Source organism: Rattus rattus, chromosome 10, assembly GCF_011064425.1.
Source record: "Rattus rattus isolate New Zealand chromosome 10, Rrattus_CSIRO_v1, whole genome shotgun sequence".
In the NCBI taxonomy this organism is placed as follows: domain Eukaryota; kingdom Metazoa; phylum Chordata; class Mammalia; order Rodentia; family Muridae; genus Rattus; species Rattus rattus.
In genome coordinates, this window is record NC_046163.1 from 84,540,280 (window position 1) to 84,546,415 (window position 6,136).

The window sequence follows — 6,136 nt, forward strand, 5'->3', positions numbered from 1 at the left end:
AATACTAGATTCAAAGAATCAAACAAGAAACTATCTTGATGATGCTAAAATTTTGTTTTGAGTTTTATATATTCCAGAATGTACAGCTGTGGTGAAGCTCTTCATCAGAATGCTGAATTGGCCTGCTTAGATTCCTGATCTCAGGAAGTTTCAGCCACATCCTGTCAAGACAGACAACAGAGGTCACAAGAATCATTGGGTGGCCTTCGTAAGGCCATTCATCTTTCCCATGTTTTCCACTCCCTACACTCTCAAGTATATCTCAATCCCCATATACAGCTTGAAGAAGTCTTTTAAGAGTCATTGAACCAATTCCCTGGACTTTCGGGCACTGAAGGTGGTTATTCTAAGGGGTGTTTGTTTGTTTTGCTTCGCTTTGTTTTTTTAATGAGGAATTTTAAAATAGTCATAATTTAACACGGAGGAATTAGCTTAATTGATTTGTATAGCCATGATCTCATTTGGTAACAAAGCTAGTGTCATATCTTTATTTTGGTATAGAACTTATTTGTTACAAAATGTTTTAAAAGTAGAAGGCTTAGACCCAATCCTATAACTACAATTATAAACTGTTTATAGATGATTAGCAATACAAGTTAAGAGCCAGATAACAAGCTCATGGTTCTAAGTAATTAAAACGGTGTTTTTGAGATGATTATATTAGAAATGGCTAGGAGTAGTCAAAGGCCTAACAGTTTGGAAATGCTTTTGCATAGATAGATGGTCTTCAAAGGCATCAGAAGTCCACAGCATATGATGTTTATGGATATTTCTTTATTAATGATCATTTGACTTTAGACCTGTCTGATCCTGGCAGCACCCCTTGGATTCTAAAAGAAACTGAGCATCAGTGGAGTAGCTACTAGGCTTAGAATTGCCTCAATTCATCTAGACAAATACTGTACAAAAGGGACACATTATGCATAATAGTTGACTGATAACCTTTATGGAGCCAGCATCATCAGCCCTTCCAAATTATGCATTACAAAGGTCTGTCAGATGATCCTGGGCCAGAATGTGGAAGATTGATGCCTCAATGTTTTTGAGGACTGTCCACGTCATCAGCAGTCTCTATAAATTGGCTAAGTTTTAGAAGCTACGTTTGTGCTTCTTATAATTTCAGGTAATATTAGTCATTCTCATGTTTTTGTCAGAGTTGAACTAATTTATTGACTTTGAGAAAACAGTCATTTAGATGCTTTTCAATGGTAATAGTTGTGTACGGCTTTCATTTGAGAGAAAGAAAATTAATTAAACAGAAAGGATGAAGTGTAGGCTGATGTCAAAGCGATAAATCATTGGACAGCAGAGAGTGGGGTGGGACAAAGTTTTCTAAGGCAGAGAAGAAGAGGAAGGAAGAGATCAAGATGGAGTCTACAGAGGAGGATGGTTCAGGTTTAGGTGAACTAGATTGATTTTATCTTGTCAGGTGGATGGTTTATATCTTTATCAATTGTCAGTGAATTTATTGCGTGGATGAATTGTGAATTGAGAATTTAACATATAAATCTAATTGCTAAATTATAAGTCGTTGGAACTTTGATTTTACTGGGCCAAAGAGGACATGTGTGAAAAAAATGACTGAGAGAGAGTTGAAATGTGCAGATTTGGTTGAGAACTCATAAGCTTGCAGAATGAGATTTGTGTATGCAAGGCATGGTGACTACCACCTAGGGGACTGTGTGAAGATGGCAGCTAAAGGGAGACACCCTGGAGAATGGCTTGTAGACCGGGTGGTAGAGTAGCAGCTGGAAGCGAGGCAGATTACGCTCACGGGAACTGCAAAGGATCCTCATTAATTTTTACTGCAACGTAAACACATAAAAATCTAATAAAAATATACTTAACAAAATTATTCATTCAATTTGCCATTTTAATACTCTTTATATAGCGCTAGACGTTGCAAACAAACATCTTTTTATTTTTCATCCAACAAAGGATAATACTGAAAAAAAATATGAGCTTATATTTTAACACTTTTCTTTAAGGTGAGGTAACCATTGTGCAATGGTAACTTCTGGACTATAATAATTTACTCTTAATATACCCCTGAGCTAGGTGATCACTAGTTGCAAGCAGCAAGTCCCTGACTGTATCATAGCCATAGATTTTCCATGTACCTTGAATTTTTAGTTTATTGAGAACTCTCTATATCATCTTCTATATAGCAGCTTTAGTTGTTTACACTTTACATGAGCATGGATACAAAGTTCTCTTCCATCTACATCCTCATTGGCATTTGCTATTTTTGTTCTTGATGACAGCCATTCAGACTGGGTGAGACAGAATCACAATGCATATTTGATTCACAGTTCTTGATTGGCAGGCAAAGTTGATGGTTTTATTGTCACATGTTTATTCACTTTCAGAAATGTCTTTTCATTTGACAAGTTATTGATTGGGTTTTCAAGCTTCTGTGGTCAAACTATACAATAGGTGGATATTCAGAAATCAGCCAATTACAGGAATATTTGCACAGTAATACTGATTATAGCACTATTTCTCTCTCTCTCTCTCTCTATATATATATATATACATATATATATATATACATATATATATATGTGTGTGTGTGTATGTATACACACACACACACACACACACACACACAAACATCTTTGTCTAAAGACATGCAATACTGTACGGTTTGAGTGTCAATTGCTAGGCAGAGAAAAGCATTTTCTCACTCATGCCTGGTGACCAGAATTCAATATTTTGTAAGTAGCCAGAGTTGTTGGAACACATCTGTTATCCTAATGTTCCCACAGATGTGGGTATGGAACATAAGAGTTAGCCAGAGACTCATGAACTGGTAACTTGTAATAAGCAATGCAATGGCAAAAGCAGTAAGAAAGCCTCTGCTTCAGAAAAGATGGATAGATAGATAGATAGATAGATAGATAGATAGATGATAGAAGATAGATGATAGATAGATAGATAGATAACAGATAGACAGATGGGGTGGAGGGGGATAAGGGAGACCACCTTCCCAAATGTTGTTTTATGCTCTCCACAGGCATAAACTATGCAATCATGCTCTCTTACACACTTACAAATGATGAGCTAGTGACTGCTGGCAGTTTGGGAATGCTTTGAAGCCTTTAGAAAACAGATCCTTGGTGAAAAAAGTGCCTTTAAGGATTTATAATCTGATCTTATTCCTGTCTATTATCTGTTTCCTGTCTTACAAGAATGTGAAGAGAGAGGTCTTAGCCATATACCTCTACCATCATGCAGATAGCTTTGCCAGATCTGGTTCTTTTTAAGTGCGGTGATACTCTGAAAGTCCTCCCTCTTTCACTTTGCTTCTGTAGGCATTTTGTCACCAGAAAAAAAAAGCAGGTGACACAAATACTTCTTTTAAAATTGGTTATTTTATGTTTATGAAAATGCTCACATGCCACTGCATGTGTATGAAAGATCAGAGAAAAATTTGAAAGAACTGATTTTCACTTTCCATAGTGTGGGTTTCAGGGATGGAACTCAGGTTGCAAGCTTGGCAGAAACAACTTTTGCTGCTGAGCCTACAAATATTGACTTGCAAAGTAAAAAGAAATGAACACACACATAGAGATATGTGCATACACAAGCATACAATGATACAACCCTCTCCACATACACACACACAAACATATACCACACAGACCCTAAGTCACACAGATGTACAGACATAAATACATACAGTCATATCCATGTAGCCATAAAATATTTTACTAGGCTGTATGAAAAAAAAAACAAATAAATATCTTAAACCAATGGGGAATCATTAGGTGGCTGTATTCACTGCACTGTTATTGGGTTGTCTAATGTTTTCCTGATAACAAACATTTTCCTAAATAAAGACCAATGTCACAGCATGAACGAAGGCTAGATGTATTTTCCCCACATTTAAGCATTATCACATTTGGTATTATTACTAAAATGTAAAGCTGAAGTATATTCAAAACTCACATTCTGTTTGTTAGAAATATAAGTCTAATAAATCAGAATATAAGACAGGTTTTTGAAGAGCCATCTGAGTCAGAGCAGCTGCCATGATTCCACACCTTCAGCCTCCTGCAAAACATTCTATTTCAGAAAATTAATAGACATTAATTTGCAAATGCCCATTTGAATTCTTTATCGGAATAGGTAGTATTCACAAAAGTGACATTTGAGTCAATGTTGACTTTGGGGCATAATAAACTTTGCATCCACCAGAACATGTGGTTTATGTAAAAAAAATGCCCATGTGCAAATCTACTAGGTATATTTACCATATTACAAAACTAATATTGCAACAAAAATAAAGGCACAGATGAATGCAGAGATGGCTAATCTCGTGAGTGATTCCCACACAAGCCTGAGGACTTGAGATTGAATCTACTACAAACAAAACTTAGGTGCATCAGTTCATGTCCCTAACCCAGCACCAGAGTATGGACATCAAGCATAGCCAAATCATTGAGCTCCAGATTTGTTTATGTAACCAGTGTAACAAAAATCAAAATGAAGAAAGGTTGTATGAAGAAGGTACTAATGTCATGTTTGTCCCTTTGTGGTAAAAACATGAATATAACACTTCATGTACCTGTACCTTCATGGAAAAGTATATACCCTACATATGTATTTTCACCACCTTCTACAGAATCACATACATGTATTTCTATATGTATCACATTAATTTGAATTATATTAAAGCCATATACTATATTAAATTTTAATAGATATAGTAGATTCAAAGTATAAATGCCTTAGGAGTTCACAAAAGAGAAGAATAAGGACAATAAAGATCTAATTGGACAGATATTCTGAAGGATATTACTGAGAGTGAGACCTAAGGATGTGATAAAAAATCAGTCCTTAAATCAGAAACAATGACTAAAAGGCAAATCCAGATTTGTAACAATTAAATTGTATTTAATTTGTTTATCTCTTCTTCAATCCTTGGTCAGTGGAGGCAGCAGTGGGGGCATTCTTGCTTATGATGGTACAATGGTTGCTTTTTACACCAAATATGAAGAGACATGTGACAAAAGGGTGTGCCCTATGTACTGGTTGAGGACTTGCTGCTTTGGCTAGAGATTCTTTAAATTTGTCTGTGCTTCAGTTTTATCCCAGTAGTTATTTTGCAATTCACTGTGCTAAGGACAGACTATTTAATCAGAACTAGCAGATTATTTCTTTGAGGAGGTCCCAATAGGATGCCTGGGATGTGGGTGGATAACTCAAAGGTCTTTACAAGATAATTCCTTCTCATAAAATCACTTCTGACTGCAAACTAAAAAAGAAAAAAGGTGAGGAGGCGTTTTTCTGAAAAGCTGCTATCTTTACAGATCAGTAAATGCCGATAAGATGACACATATAGATAGCAGTAAGAGAAAATCTGATTTCCTGTCGGTAGACATAAAATAGAGCTTCACTTCTGGGTATATGAATATACAATACTTTATTGGGTTAGCTAGAGGATCCTACTGTATAGATGAGAGTGCCAGTATTTATTGCTATTAGGCAACTAATACAAAGGGTAAGTACTTAAGGCAATATGCTGAATGGCCTTGTATGATCAGAATGCAATGCATATAGTATGTTAGAATATTGTACCTCATCACATAAACATACATAATATCAGAAGACAGTATCTACCTATTCAATATGATTTCAGGTAGAGATCACATTAATAACCATACCAGACTCTCATTGACTTCAGCAAATAGGTACACTCTTGTAATACCAGAGTGGCCCTAGTACTCCAACAGAGTCAAGCAATAACATTGTAAATAACAGCAGCTTCTATCCTCTTTTTTTAAAACTTGGAAATATGATTATTTACCATGTAATTATGAAATTGGATTCTTGCAACTAAGAATTAGATAGGGCTAGGTAATTGCACAAATGGCCTGCACTTGCTTTTTTTTTTTTTTTTTTTTTTGAGCTTCAATCTTTATTTCATAAAGAAAGAAAAAGCTTCTCCCTATTATTGTTAAATGAATTAAAACCATGTCTGTTAGAAGAAAGCTTTGTTCTCTCTAATATGCTGAACGTGGCCTTTCTATTAAGAAAAGATGTGTTCTGCCCCATGGTAAGGAGAAGTCCACCTTCTGCTATTGCTCTCTCTACAGCTTCTTTTTCCTCTTTTCCTCTGTGTTCTGCATAT